The 17,003-nt window shown below is 32.0% G+C and overlaps 1 protein-coding gene across 2 annotated transcripts in view; it reads left to right on the top strand.

Annotated features, from left to right (window-relative positions):
• Window positions 1-17,003, top strand: part of LOC145944358 (uncharacterized) — a 203,396-nt gene that overhangs the window by 92,357 nt on the left and 94,036 nt on the right. For both annotated transcript variants that reach the window (XR_014426661.1, XR_014426660.1), the window contains exon 3: window positions 11,096-11,160. The gene's annotated coding sequence lies outside the window, so the exon portion shown is untranslated. The remainder of the gene's footprint in view (window positions 1-11,095; window positions 11,161-17,003) is intronic.

Genomic DNA, 17,003 nt, shown 5'->3' with positions numbered 1-17,003 from the left:
TTAATTTAATCGATTAGATTAAAATATTTAAAATGTCATCAAGCTGCAAGTTATAATTATAGTACTTACAGCATTTAATTTGTTGTGTTCTATATTTTCTTATTCTTTATAATTAATTATAATAAATTTTATTTTTAATATTATAATTGACATATTATTATTGTGGATAAATCCATAATAATTTTTTTACGCAATTTGTAATACATTTTCGATTTTCATCATTAATATTTCAAGCATTAATTAGATTAACAATAAGACTATTTAAATATCATCAATCTTGCAAGTGATAAGTATACTTATAGCATTTAATTTGTTGTACTTTTTTATTCTTTATAAATTTTATTTTTAATAATTTGATATATTATTATTGTCGAGATAAATCCATAATTTTTTTTTTTTTCTTTAGTTGTGATACATTTTTTATTTTCATTATTCATATATTTCAAACATCAAGAAGAAGAATTCTATGGAATAGATGATGTTCGTAAAAAATTATACGATTTTTCTTATTCGTGTTAAACTTCACCCGCTGCAAAATTACAAAATGTACAATTTATTTGTTCAAATTTTACAAAAACGATATAAATGATACTTTTGAGAATAAGAAGTTTTACTTTTCTTTCAAAAATATTTAATAAAAAACTATAACCGAGAGAGAGAGAGAGAGAGAGAGAGAGAGAGAGAGAGAGAGAGAGAGAGAGAGAGAGAGAGAGAGAGAGAGAGCCGACAACGAGATGTTCTCGCCACACGATGTCTGGTACAAGAGTTACCGGAGGTAGGTCCTTTAAGCAGAGCTTTCCAGGTTTAATACGATCCTGTAGGAACCTCCCTCTGGAGACTTTCATTAGGGAGATTTACAGGAGGCTGCGAAGAATCCTATTGGGCCTCTTCTGCCCCCCCCCTCTCTCTCTCTCTCTCTCTCTCTCGTTTCCGGTAAATCACGCGCTGTAAACGGCGCGGAATTTAGCGCTCACGCATGTCGGTTATAAAAGCAAAATTGATATAGTTACTCGCTCGAGTTAGTTTCCGTTTATTTATCTTCCTTCTTTTTTTATTTGGCTTTTATATTATTTTGTCCTGAAAATTTCGCAAATTATATGACGACCGATATATTATTTTCGCGCAATTATTCGACCGAGTCTCCTATCTATAGATAAGATTTATAATAAACAATTTTCCACAAAAAATTCTCGGAATGTTATATTATCGTTCTTATTAGTAAAGTTTGTTTTACAGAAGTAAGACGCCAAGTTTCTGAGAAGATTATTTCAATTACACACTATGAAGTTTCTCTCGCTCACTTCGCTTTCAATCCTCGAGTAATATAACACGTTTAAGGATATTTCAGCACGCTAAATAACAATTTTATATTAATATTTTTATTTTCACAAATTAAAATAATTATTTTTTAATCTTAATTTTATACAAAAATATGAAGAAATGCAGATAAATATAAAACATAAACATTTAAAAGTTAATTCGCATAATTCTCACGAAAGTAAACTACTTTTATCACAGTGAAGAGAAAAACTTAAATACTTATGGAAAAAATGGAACATTTTATTTTGACATTTGAAACTTTCGCGGTGTACATGAATATTAGAATGGTTTTCGGGTTTGAATTTATCGTAAATATTTCAGCTCTCTCTTTATCAGAGAGGAATTTTATGGAATTTAAATGGCGATGAATTCGAACTTGAATTGCTAGCTTGACAAACTGAACATCTTGCTTACTGAGCCATTATATATTATTCCATTTTGTATTTAAATACTGAAATAATACATATGAAATATTTTTTTTAAATATCTCTTGAAATACGATAAAAATACTATCATGCGCACTTCCCTATAATTATGTAATAATTTTCGTAGAATCACTTTTTCCATAATATTGCGACCAGTTTTATCCATTCGCTGCGCCGCGCAGTAAATATCAATAATTTTTGAGATTCCTTTTTTTTTTAAATATCGCTAAATTACAAAAGTGCGGAGATCTCTAACCAGACGATCTTAAGAACAAACGTACCTATACGTCACAAGTTTGTGCGGTCCGCAAAAGGGGCGCAAATGCGCGCTGAAGGCGACGTCGAAGATGCACGTTGACGAGGCCGAGGGGGCGCAGCAACGGACGAGAGATAGGGCGCGCCGACATATTTATTCGATGGGGGCTGATACCCTAATCGATTTTCAATATTCCATACGGGCACCGTAGGGCGGCAAGCCCTAGTCTATACATAGTCATGTGACACGGCGGAATGCACGCGCACGTTGGCAAACGCGTGCGAGCTCCGGTGTATATATATGTATATGTATATAATCGAGGACAAACGAAATGATATATTCGCGAGGATTGAAATTACGATGTTATACGCCACGATAACATAGCGCCCCTTTCCCCCTCCCCCTCACCTTAGGTTAGATTATGTACGAAGGGTGCGGTGTAATTATATACCACAAGCAAGTGTATGAAGCGGATTGGGCAAAGTGAAAGTAGGAATGGGATCAAGTTCAATATGTACTTAAAAATCTGAATCAAATACAATAACCAAGTTTCTAGGATTCGAGTAATACTCGTATGAAATAATATTTCATGTTGTCCTTGCGAAGTAATCGATCAATTTTGTTTTAGAACAGTTATGTATATTCGAATTTTAGATCGAGTACCTGCAAGAAATAGTATTTATACGTTAAATTTCTTTCCATCGTAAAGAATCGAATTATTTTACAAGCAATACTCGAACTCTCTAAAATAAAAAAAAATCTATGATACTTGCTACATACCCTACCCACATTTTCTCCTAAATACTCATAAAAGATTCGAACATACTTGATTCGAATTGAGATTCAAATGTATTTGAAAGTACTGCTCTTGTTTTTCAAGATACTCTTATAGAGAGTGCGAACCAATCTCATCCAGATTAGTCTACTTGAAAATATTGTTTTTTTTTGCTTTCCTTTTTTGCTCCATAGAAGAAACTTTATTTTCGAAAAATTTTTTTTCAGATTTCTGTGCCAATATGTTCAGAATGTTCCAAAACTTCGAAAAATCACATTTTTTTTTTAAATGTCCGTATGTGTCCACTCAATTTTCCGAAAATTTAAACGTCTCAAGAACTCTGAGTTATAGCGTTTCAATTTGGCATACAAATAAAGTAGTATAAAACGTGTTTCCTTTTTACTGTTATTTTTATAAAAATTTATATAGTATTTTAAATTTTAATGCAATTTTAATTTTTCAAAAAATGTCTGTGATTGCTCTAACTTCCATAAATTTTGACATCGGGGTAAATTTTTTTTACATGAAAGTATCATTAAAGGATAGTTGATATTGACTTTGACAAGGATCGGTGAAGGGGTTTATTTTTTATAAAATTTTATTGAGAAATGTATTTGGTTGCTCTAACTTCTGTAAATTTTGAGATATCGGATTAAATTTTTTTTACATGAATAGAGTATTATTAAAGGATATTTGGTATTGAATTTGGCGGTGATCGGTGAGTTCATTTTTTTTTTTAATTTTTAATTTTTTTAAAAATGTAAATTTTTGAATTTTACGAAAAACACATACGAAAGGAACATAGAAAAGTAAGTAGGTACATACATACATACACACACACATTCACATACATATACGTGACAAAAAAAGTTATTTTATGTGAAGAAAATGCACAAATTAAAAAATTTGCACATTACTTCCTCACCATTCTATTTCGATCATTAAGCTTCCTCTATGAGGAAGCCAAAATTGAAAAACCAGCTTGCTGTAATCATAAAGAGTTTGAAACCATACAAACAAATTCGAACCTACTTGTAAGATACTTAAGCCCATCGCTAGTTAAAAGAGAGAGAATAGACGAATCTCGAAACGCAAAGTGGCGGAAATTTATTTCCTTGAGGTTGAATATCGAATCTTCGAAATTGCGAAAAAATTAGCTGTTTAAATCTTTAAATCCTTTATCTTTTATTTTCTTCTTTTATATAATTTCGGTTCTTTTAATTTAAAGAACTCGACCAATTCCAGTTCATCCGCGCACAATCATTTATTCATACGTCAATTTTTTAAAGAGTAATAAAAAAATTAACGATAACATAGTTTTGGATAAAGTGAAAACCATGACAGAAATTATTTTGATATGCTATTTTGATACTCCTCTATATAGTGATTTTATGTCTTGTCGTGAAAGCTAACTCTACTTGAATAAATAAAATATAAAATAACACTTACCGATACTCCTCGATGGATTTGTACACGATACATTTATCTATAAAAGGCAAATATAAATTATAAAGTAATATGCAAATAATTAATGTGTCAAAAAATAATTATTACACGCAATTAAATTCTTTATTTGTGTTCTGTAAATAGATATTTAATACAAAGCTTTACATAAATCTTGAAGAAAGATTCTTTTAAATATATAAACTTTTACAAAATATATAATAAATAAGAATTCAATTCCTATATATATAAATAACGCAAATAATCATACATAAATTTTAAATATAATCGAAATATTTTTTTATATGTATATATATATTTCTAAAAATATTAATATGTAAACAATAAAACGGCGTTATATCCTGCGCACAAGACCGAATACCGCGCAACAGATAAATAAATTTCACAGAATAAATTCGTACGAAATATTCTATTCCCTGCTGTCTCTCTCCTACGTGGTTTTGTTTACACGCGGTGTCGTTTTGTTGTTACGGGTATCATTCTTTTATAAAATGCGCAACAATATTTGTCAATGAAATCCGCCGCTGCTTCACCGTGTTACATTTCTCTCTACAAGGTAAATGTCGGTATACACTATGATGGTTTAGCCAAAAATAGGTTACTTTTATTACTATGCCTTACGTAAATTGCTCGTTATTGTCGTATCGTTGAGAGTAACGTAACTTTTATTATCCCATCCCCCGCCGTGTTGTTTTCCTCTCTTCCCCGTATATATACCAGGTGTCCCATTTTAAAGGACCCACTCAAATATCTCATTGTCAGAAACACTGCGTTAAATCGAAAAATGTTTCCTACAAAAGTTATAGGGTTTCGAGGGGGACATAACATAGTAATATTCATATGACCTTGGGCGGCGTCTCCAAGGTCAAATGAAGGTGAAAATGAATTTTGAAAAGAAGAAAAAATATTAGGAAAATAAAAAAATGCTTTAGATAAAAGTTGTTCAAATTAATTAGTAGAAAAAGATGTTATAATAAAAAATATGGGTTTCCATTTAAAAAATGCATTCTCACCTTCACTTGACCTTGGAGGCGCCGCCAAAGGTCATATGAATATTACTATGTTATGTCACCCTCAAAACCCTACAACTTTTGTTGGTAACATTTTTCGATTTAACGCAGTGTTTCTGAGATATTTGAATGGGTCCTTTAAAATGGGACATCCGGTATATATGTATATCCGTGCGTCGCGTCTCGCTCGTTCTAAAAATCGCATAATCCCGAAACGGTTACGAGATCTCTTGCGAGAGATTCTTCCCCTTAAACTTCACGGGAGAAATTCCTAAAGCTCCGGCACACACGAGCATGAATCTTCGCTTCGCGCGCACCTATAATTCCATGGAACATATAATACTTTTATCGGTCACTTTTACGACGCGCTCTCGCGATTTTATTATCTGAAGAACCGCGACGCGTTTTTTTCCCCGATTATCTGGAGAGTAGGTACGATCGATTCGGAATTTCATGAGCTGTCCTCTTCTCGTTGCTCTGCGAGAGTTTCGTCCGCGGTTTTGCTAAACTTATACACATAGGCCCTTTTTTGGCGAATTACTTTTCCGATAAAGTCACGCTCTAGACATTTTCAGAGGAAAAATCGGGGCTCGATCCTAGGATCTCCCTCTCACAAAGTAGACAGCTACTCGCCCTATTACGCATGCGCTTCGATGTTATCAAAATTCCCTAGACATGCAAAATGATAAATTAAGATAAATTAAAAATAAATTAACAATAAATTAATTTAATAAAGCTCTCGATGTAACAATTATATTTGAATGTAAACTGCAATTAAGAGCCAGACGCGGATGATAGTGCGTCAGTTTCAAGAAAAAAATGATCTTTGTTGAAGATCGATTATTTATTCATGCACAGGGTACAGATTTTTCCTTGGTTTGATACTAAGGAATTACATAAATCTTACTTCGAGATTTTTTTTATAAACTCTTGTTTGTCCCAAAGCTAAATTTTCACTTCGAGAAATTTTTAGTTATACCCCTCTGTCTCCTTTAAGAATTTTCACTTTAGGCTCTCGATGTAAAAATCATATTTAAATTAAACAAACGAGTAAGAGCTAAATGCAAATATTAGTGCGTCAATTTGAAAGAAGAATAATTTCGTTGAAACTGATTCATTGTGCACAGGGCACTAATTTTTCTTAATGCAATACAAACCAATTAAATAAATCTCTAATTCGAGTTTTTTATTAAACCCCTACGTCCCCTTTTAAAGTTAAATTTCAGTCCGCGATATTTTAACTTTAATAAATCCTTTTGTCCCTTCTAAATTAGCGTAGACGAGAAAAATATCCGAGTAAAGTCGTTGAATATTTTTACTGTTTTAATAATTTACGTAAGAGGAAGTAACCTTAATTATAACATACAGAATAATATTTTACTATAGAATACTGCTTTACTACTTAATTATATTTTAATTTTATTTAGTAAACAATCACTTTTCTCTTCCATAATCTTAAATTTTTGATAATTGTCCAAAAATATTCTGTGTTGTTAAAAAACAATTATAATTCAATTAAAATAAGATAAATTATTGTCTATAGTGTATACAATTATTCAAGTTTGTACAAAAATAACACCATCAAACCAATCAATATCAACGATAATATGATACAAATATCATGGCCAAACAGTGACCACACAAGAACGCTTGTTGATGCAATCTGGGTTTTCATCACTAAAAAGGAATGTTTGCGAATAATCTCCAGATTAAAAAATTCTAAAGAAATCTTCAAGCTTATAAAAGAAAACTTAAGTAAATGTAACTATTGAAAAAAAATGAAAATTACATAACTGTAAAGTGATTTCAACATGAAAATGTATTTTGAGTCTAATAGTCTGAACACGTCTGTAAAACTTCATCATATTTAATAGAGAGATTATACATTCTAAATCAATATTAATGAGTTATTAAGAAGGTATATATCCTCATTTTTCGTTGTCGCAAGAAAATTCTAAGGAACGCGCGTAAAACTCGAAGGAAATATCAACATGGGAATTAAACGCATGGGAAACGTAATATATATAGCACAGTATCTCGGTAGATATATACTGTTTTCCGTCCGTTACCAGAGGGAAATTAAAAGCACGAGCACGCGACTTGGAGGAAAAATGCACGAATCTCCCTTCTCTCTCTCTCTCTCTTCCGGATATATAACCTACAATAAAACGCTCGACACATAATAACTTCTCGACGGCTACTTATCGGTGCGCGGCGGATAAGCGCGCTCCATTAATAATTTATTTAAAGGAGCTGTGCGAGCAAAACGGCAACGCGCGGCAGGAGACGACGTCGCCGGAATACGGAATAATATACCCTCTTCTCGGCTCTCCTCTTATTCCCCGAAAACGTAGAAACGTAGAAGCAAGCAAGGCAAATGCAAAGCAGGCACGTGCGCACACTTCCGGCGCTTATAACCCGCATATGTGTACCCGATCGCAAGTAGCTAGTGCGTATCCGGGCATTCCGGTATTGTAAACAGCTTAAAATAGCGTTGACGTTCGCCTTCTCTCCAACTAGTGACGGCTTCGCGCCACGAATTTTCGACTGTTTCTCTCTCAACTTTTTCCTTCCCTCGCTTCCAGCGTTTTGCATAGATAATATCTATTGATCTCATAAAGATAAGACATATAAAAGTTTATCTTACAATTAGAAGATAAGATATAAATGATTTATTTCAAGTTTATATAGATAATAGATGAAATTTAAAAAAATAAGGGGAAAAAATGAAGACCTTATACTTAATCGTATTTATAAATCTTTATTTTACTAAAAACAAAAGCTTTTCAAACGTGTTATCTGATGATTTCTACGTGGGACATAGTTGTTGTCAATGTTTACTGTTATCTAAATAAAATTATATAGATGATCATCTAGAATCTAGAATCTAGATGAAATTTTGGCATCATCTTATCTTTATGTAGATAGTAAAAATATGTGTTATCTATGTCTGCATCTAAGATGAAAAAAAGTGTCTTTACTAAATTATCTAGACGAATGTTCAGATAATTTGAGTCGTAGCACATAAAAATACTAGTAGTAGAACTTAAGCAATAAGCGACAAAATTTATAAATAAAAGTACATGAATATTTTCATATCCCCCTTTTATAATTTACATTTTTTTTATAACTGTGTTTACATAAGCAGTCTTAAAAATAATATTATCTGAAAGTTATCTAGATGGATCGCCATATAATTTTATCTTTTATCTAAATATATTATATATTTATTTAAAACAAAATCATCTTCATCTTATCTAAGATGAATTCACATATTTTCATCTCATCTTTATCTAGCTAATTTTAAAATCATTTAAGAACAACACTGGTTATTGTTCACAACTAAAAAGACGCCACAATAAAAAGCATTTATCTATTAAATTATGCAGTCATCTTAGATAATTTAAGGCAGATGAGATGTTTTTTCATCTAAGATAAAGATAACATTAGTTTACAAAAAAATTTTTTTTTTCATTATTTGGAACCAGACAAGGTGTTTCTTATAGATTTTTTGAATGCTGAAAATGATGCAGCAAGCCAATTTCCATCAGCACGTCAGGATCCGAAATAATTGAAGTTTAATATCCAAAAAAATAGCTTTTTTAGCTTTTATTTAAATTTTTTTAAATAAAAATAGTCAACGTTATTTTGAAATTCTGATCATAAATTATGAATGTATTGTTCATCCCTTATAAAATGCATTTATTTATTTCGATATTTTACTTTTTTAGTCATGTTAGGAAGGATTTAAATACAGAGTTTTGCTGAGATAGCAAATATTTCGCCTATATGATGATGAAATCGTATAATTATACTTATAATTTGTAGTTTAGGACTATCGATATACATACATGGTAACTTATCGAGATAGATTCTACTAAATGTATATTTATATATAGGGTGTCTCATTTTAATTGCTCACCTTGAATTTTTCGAAACAAATGCATTTTCGAAAAAATGTTCCAGACAAAAGTCGTATGATTTAAAGGGGAACAAATAAAGGTAAAATCAATTTTAGAAAAAATAATTTTTTTCCAAAAAACCTTTTTTTCCTCAGAAGCATCTTCATATGAGAAGTAGTTCCCAGCTTTAATTTTTCATAACATGGTTTTCATAACATGGCTAAAAAGTAAGATATTGAAATTTAAAAAAATGTATTTTATATAGGGGATGAACAATACATTCATGATATTTGATCAGACTTTCCAGATAACATTAATCCTTTTTACAAAAAAACATCTCAAATATCGTTAAAAAAGCGATTTTTTACATATTAAACCTCAATTATTTTAAAAATCTGATGTGTTAGTGTTTGGTTGCAACATCGTTTTCAGCACCCAAAAATTTATAAGAAACACTTTGTCTAGTTTGAAATAATTTTTGGCTATAAACTAGTGTACATCGCATATCCTATCATTATCTAGATAAAGATGAGATAATGCAATTGCTTCATCTAAATGATTATCTGGATAACTTCATCTAGATAACGACAAACACTGCTAGTTTCCCTTCTAACCTAACCTAACTTAACCTCCGTCGATCCGACAAATTTTCGACGTCAACGCGGCGAGAGTTCGCGTGCTTTTTACCCCCTCGACGACGACGACTCCCGGTGTTTCTTCTTCCTTCTTGCCTTTCGGCTCCTTCTTGCTCGTACTGGTCGTTTTACCGGAGCTCGTAACAAGAGTAATAGCGCCCGTGCTCTCGTTGTCTGAGTGCCGCGTACAGTCCTCGCGGATTGTTAACCCCAGTGAACTTATTTTTACACGATTTCGTGCCAGCGCCGCTTAAGAACACCGGTAAAGCCAAGGACGAGGCTCATCCTTCTCGTCGTGCGAGATGGCCTCGAGAGATCTTTTCGCGTACATCATCGGTACATCTTGCCGTAAATAAACTTCGATGAAGAACAAGGGGCGAGGAGTGTTTAGCTCCGGCGAATGGAGAACATCCTACGATGGAAGAAGTTAGATCGAACATCACGACCGATTTCACATTCAAAGGATCTGTCGTTGGAAATTAAAAGTCGGAGTTTTTTCTGGAACGATGGACACTGTTTTAAACAAAAGAAGAAAATGTAATTTTCGCGCGCATTAAATTACTTATCTTGATAAAATGGCAGGTAATATATCGACATTTCTTTTTTTTTTTTAATAATAAGATGTCGCGCGACATCTTAGATGAATTCTTCGGACGAAAAATTATTAATGCGCGACACATTTTGCAGAGAATACGACAAATCTCTCTCTCTCGAGAGGGAGAGAGTTGTAATATTCAAAATTTAATTAAACTTAATAACATTTCGCTTTGTAATAAATCCTCGCGGTATATACTATTATAAACTGTTAAGTTTCTCGCGCGATTCCGTTGCAATGCGTTACGCATTAGTGTTTCGAGCGAGGGATACCCATTCCAAGTATGCGGAAATAGCACAGATATAGATAACAGAAATAAATTAAGTTCATAAACTGCCGAGTAAGAGAAGGGGGATAGAGAGGAAGAAGAAGAGAAACGAGTTAAGGGATACGAAGAGGATCTAAAAATACTTTATACTCGAGTAGACCGCGTCCTTGTCGCATAAGAAACGATTCTATAAATGCTTCCGGAGATATGTAGCAACAGATAGTTATACGAGCGATAATATCTGCTATTATCATCGTCCATTTGAGACTAAATGCAGCGTATTAGTTTTTATTATTTCTATCTCTTATATCAATTTCTTACATTCGATGCGCTAGATGCGCGTGAATTTTAATTGTTCGAAATCTACAAAAATTGTGACAAGACAAATTTAAATTCTGATTATCGTATCATCGATTTTAATTATTCAATTTTTGTTAAATTGCAGTTACATATACCGAAGGAGTAATTATCAGGGAACTTCTTGTGGGTAGGAGTTTCAACTTGTACAAGGTAAGATAAATATAGTGTTATAAATGTAAAAGTTAATCAGTAATTTCGTTCGCTAAAAAATGCCGGCGCTAATGTCGTCTATAAAATAGCCAATAAATTGGACACATTAATAAAACGAGGCAAAGATACATTGCCCAACAATGATAGAACTAATGTTGTATACAAAATTAATTGTAATAATTGTAATGCCTCATATATCGGGCAAACAAAGAGACATATGCGCACTCGTGTAAAAGAACACTGTAACAATATAAAATTACATGCGACAAATCATTCTGTTATAAGTAAACATAGACTAACATATGGACACGATTTTGATTGGACATCACCCGTTATATTACACAGCGAAAAACATGTTAGAAAGAGAGAAATCGCAGAGATGTTTTTTATCAAAAAAGTTAGCAATACAATTAACCTACATAAAGACACTGAGAATCTCAATAACATTTATGATAAAATTATAAAGGTCGTATAATCTTTGGCTTTATATATTTAGTTTTTGACGAATCATCATAACGATAGGATCGTTTTCTCTCTTTCAAATGTTTTGACAAACTTGAATTTATGTTATGTTTATTTAAATATGTTGTAATTATATTATGGAAAAGTTGACGTTATCGTTAATTTGGCTGCACCTCTACTAATGAAGTATGTAAAAAATCTTTAACTTCTGACATATCAAACCGTCTCACACTTATGATTTAAAATTGTATTGTTTCAGTATTACACTTGATAAGGACCATATCCATATGGTCGAAACGTGTTTGTGTGTTTTTTGAATAAATATAATTAGGGCTAGTTGGGTCGACTTTACTTCGTTCCTATTTTAATCAGTAATGTCATAAAATTAATTCCATCTGTGCATTCTGCGTTGCATGCATACGCGATCTAAATTAATTGTTCTTAATAAGGATGGACGCACCCCTGAAAAATGTGACATAGCATTTCTAAAAATAAAATGAAAAAAATGTTAATCTAGAAATATTTTAGAAAATACGCGTAGAGATATATAAATCTCTCTCTCGCGTTCATGTGTAATTTGCTTTCTTCATTAGCGAAAGATTAGAAATTTGTTTATATTTATTATTATAGGTTATATTAGCATAGGTAATAAAAGAGGCCAAAATAAACGCGAGATAAAGGAGCGAATAAAAAATTTCTAAATAATTTTAGGCACTATTTATTAGTCTAAAATTAATTTTAAATAATAATATTAAAGATAATATTAATTTAAAATAAAATAATATTAATTTTAGATTTTATTAATAATATTAATTTTAGATAAAATTATTTTAGCCTAATAAATAGTGTCTAAAAATTATTTAGGAATTTTTTATTTCACGTTTGGCTATTATTAGCTCTACTTATTAACTATATGGCCATATTCAGAGTCTTGTTGCTTTTATTTATTATTAATAGTATTTTTCGCGAAAGGGGATGTTTCGCGGGAATTGAAAGGGTGCGAGAAAGAGAGAGAGAGACTCAGTTGTTTTCAAGGTCAACAGAAATTGTGATTCGCGCGAGAAACGGCGCTCAATCACGCTGACAATTTATCTGACAAGAGTTACATTCTCTCTCTTTCTCTCTCTCTCTCGCACAAAATATCCCACAACAGTCATTCCACGGCATATCCTTCCACAGGATAGGGCACGAGCGCGAAGATGCGTTTCCCGGAAACGGATATGAGGGAAAATACGATCTAACCACACTAAAACCCGGCGAATTCTCTCTCGTAAAAACCGCTGGTCTCTCTTAAAGGTGGGGTCCCCCGGTGGCATTAACGAAATGTCGACGAGAGCAGTCAACGTTCTCCCGGTTTTAATGTCAATCCTCAAATGTCACGTAACCATCCACTATATCCTGGCGTGTGTCCTTATCGTCTGCCAGAGTGGCAAGGGGGAGGGGGAGGGAGAGGGTGGGAGCGGCAATAACGTTTCGACACGGCACATTGTGCTCCCTCCCCCCTTCCTAAACCTCCCTGTCCGACCCCAAAAACTTTCGGTTTCCTTCCTTCGGTTAGCTCGTTATTTTCCGGCTCTCTCTCTGCCGCTAATTGGATATGTATTTGTACCGTGTGCGTTTGTTCCCCTGTGTGTCCGAACAAGGGACATATGTGCGTACGCTCCATCGTTCTCTCTGGTCGGTCGCTTATTTGTACGGCATGAAACGGCAGTTTATCTTTTCATCGAACAATATTTCTGACAGTCGCGGGCAGTCTGAAATATATCGTATCGTTAAATCACGATTTTTTTCGGCTATCTCGCTCTCCTCCGTCTCCTCTTCTCCTCCGATAAATTGCGTTCACTCCAATAAAATCAATACATCCGACGTTATATACAATGTTGATAAAAACTTGATAAGAGAATAGATTGTAATAAATTTTATTGTAATCGATTTTTGTTCGATTATATTTATTTTTTTATTTTTACTATAAATATTTTATATTTGTGATATTTATTATATTATATTATATATACTTATTAATATAATCAATTTTTTATTATACGTATATTTTTTTATTGTATTACATTTATTATATTTATATTTTACTATATTTATATTTAATTTTATTATATTTATTATATTTATTATATTTAAAAAAGCATCTTATATTTTAAATTTAAATTATTATAGTAGATATATTATAATAAATTTTATACTTTAATAATATATAGTTTTTTTACATTTAAATTAAAAGAGTTTTGTAAATTAATTAATGAAATTGTGTCCAGAAGGAGAAAGATCGCTACTTCGCAATCATGGGCGCCCATGGGGGGGGGCAAGGAGGGGCATATGCTCTTCCCCCCCTGGATTTTAATATTTTAATTTTTTCAATTTAGAATACTTTTATAATTGTCAACCAAATAATTTTTTGTTTAAAATTTATAACAAATATATATCGAAATAGTGAATAATGCCTATACGAGCCCCAACACTGGGTGTTCGTGTCTGTACAATAATTTTTATTGTTACAATCTCCAGTCCATGCGAACTGTGTGCCGCAATATTCGTCGGTCAAATAAAGCACTAGCGGATCTTGACGTCGATAATGGGGAGGGTTTTGCAAAATTATTTTATTTAATATTTTTGGTTTCATGATTAGCTTTTATTCCAGGATCAACGACGTCGATAGCTCTTTAATGTTTGTTTTTCTTTACTTATATTTTTTAAACAAATTGAGCAAAACTGTTTCTTTTAATTTCCAAGGGGGGGTTTTAACCCCCCCCCCCCCCCGAATCCGCTAGTGAAATGAAGTATGTATCTTATTTTTTAATCCTTAGTCCTTCACAAATTGAACAAAAATGGTATGTGTACGTGTGTGTGTACACCATATATATATATATATATATATATATATATACACACACGCACACACTTAAGTAGATGTACACTCTGCCCCCCCTAGAAAAAAGTTATAAGGGCATTCATGTTCGCAATTCACTTTAAAATTCACATGAAATTCGAGATTTGCCTCTTTGTATAGTGAAATACACAAATTACGCGGTATAACTCGCTGTGAAATTTCACTAACAAGTAATATACGATAGACATTTTCACAATTATCACTCGCATTCGTCGCACTGTTATACTATTTATGTGTGTGTTGGCGTATATGCATTGCTCGCACTGCATCACCCTTTTCTATTTACGTATTTACATCGCCGTACGGGAATAGCTTTCTGATTCTCACGTGTACGCAATCTGCGGTGAACCTATTGCAGCTGGAAAGTTATATTTGTCCGCAATTGGAGCTGCGCGCCTCCACTTGTTTTCAAACAGACTCTCTTTTGGCTGGAAACCAACATCTGCTTCTTTCTATTTTTTTTTCTTTTTTTTTTTTTTAATCGTTTTAACGATCCCGCGTGATGTATCGCCATTGATTTTAACGTTTTAGAAAAATAGAGAACATATAACAGAATGTCTACTCTTTGGAAAAACTAGGAAATCGGAGATTATTAGAGATTCTTTTACCTTGAAAAATCTGGAAATTCTCATGGAATTTTATTGTCTTACTTAGAAAATTTTTTCAAAAATTATCTCTAATAATTTTACTTTTATTTAGCAAGAAACATATGTTTAACATATAAAAGTTTTTATTAAAATTTCATGTGATTTCTTATTGACGATATATTATATTTTAGTATCAAGACCTTACGTAAGTTTCATGGAAAATTGTTCAATTTTTAAATATTTAAATTAAATTAGTACTTTCTTATTTATTTAATAAATAAATAATAATTTAATAAATAATTAATTTACATAAATTAGTATTTCTTAAGATATTTATAATAAATTATTTTTGTTTTAAAATTTTATTTTATATTTTTGTATATATATCTTTAGCGTTTAAATATATTGTCTAAATTAATTCTATGATTAATAAAATTAAATGCTGGAAAAACTGCAAAACTGCTCTTGATATCTTTCTTTACAATCGTATATGAATAAAAAACATTAGAAAGCACGTACAATAAAGAAACTTATTTTAAAAACCTGCATCTACACAAATTCTTATTTTCTTATTTTATCTGGAATTTTAAATGAAAATACCTGGAAGATCAAGGAATTCTCAGAGAATTTTTTTACAAGATTTGAATATAGACACTTTGTATAATCATTATTTTTATCTCATCTCCTGAAAGATCCAGATTTTCAAAATAATTGTGACGCTGGAAATGTGAATTAATATTTTTGAAAATATTAATACCGTTAATTGAGCAGCGTTATTGTCTTTTACTCTCTCTCTCTCTCTTTCTCTCTCTCTCTCTCTCTCTCTCTCTCTCTCTCTCTCTCTCTCTCTCTCTCTCTCTCTCTCTCTCTCTCTCTCTCTCTCTCTCTCTCTCTCTCTCTCTCTCTCTCTCTCTCTCTCTCTCTCCTCTCTCTCTCTCTCTCTCTCTCTCTCTCTCTCTCTCTCTCTCTCTCTCTCTCTCTCTCTCTCTCTCTCTCTCTCTCTCTCTCTCTCTCTCTCTCTCTCTCTCTCTCTCTCTCTCTCTATCTGATATGATCTTGATTGAAAATGGAATTTTTTTTCCTCTTGGTTGTGTTGGTCTCTCACAATCAGCTTGGATATAAATGCACAGTAAAATGCCCGATATTGGAGGGAAATAAGTGGTATGTTTAGTAAACAAGATATGAAAATCCGTGTGCGAGCAACAATTCAAACCCCATTCGAATAAACAGTTTTCTCTGGACGTGACAGCATATATGTATACATACACGCTCACGTGGAACTGCGAATGCAGTCCGCGTGCATATGTACACGCGTGTGTAATTTAAACGCCGAGAATGATATAGAGACAGAGACATTTCTATATATCGTCATACGGGAATAAGTTTGCTTGTGTAGAGGAAACGCGTTGTCTGACATTTAACCGAGTAAATAAATCTCTGAAAAGATCTTTGTATAAAAGATCTTTTGAAAAAACCTTTGTAGAAAAGATAGAAAAAAATACTCAGAGATCGTTTTAAAACGTATATGTTTCTGTCAATCCGTAAATTATTTTTTATTCTTTCAAATATATTTCGCGAATATACATATACATATATATCATTTTTCATTATTTTCACTATCTCTGAGTAACATAAAGTCTTGGATGATATGCATATATAAATATCTTGCCGTTGCAATTTTATAAATATGTAATAAATAATTGTGATAAACATGTTTATCACAACAAATAAATATGTTTATAAATATATTTTTTTATATATGCAATTTTAGAAAAATTTACATTAAATCTAAATATTGCGTATAACAATCTTTTTGTTATTTGATTAATGCAAATAATTCATGTTATAAAATACAAAGTTTAGAACAGCCAAATTTTTACTTTAATCTTAAG

Source organism: Prenolepis imparis, unplaced genomic scaffold (assembly GCF_030444845.1).
Source record: "Prenolepis imparis isolate NDT839.2.m4 unplaced genomic scaffold, iyPreImpa1.0 SCAF_13, whole genome shotgun sequence".
Lineage (NCBI taxonomy): Eukaryota > Metazoa > Arthropoda > Insecta > Hymenoptera > Formicidae > Prenolepis > Prenolepis imparis.
This window is presented reverse-complemented; position numbering and strand designations above follow the sequence as displayed.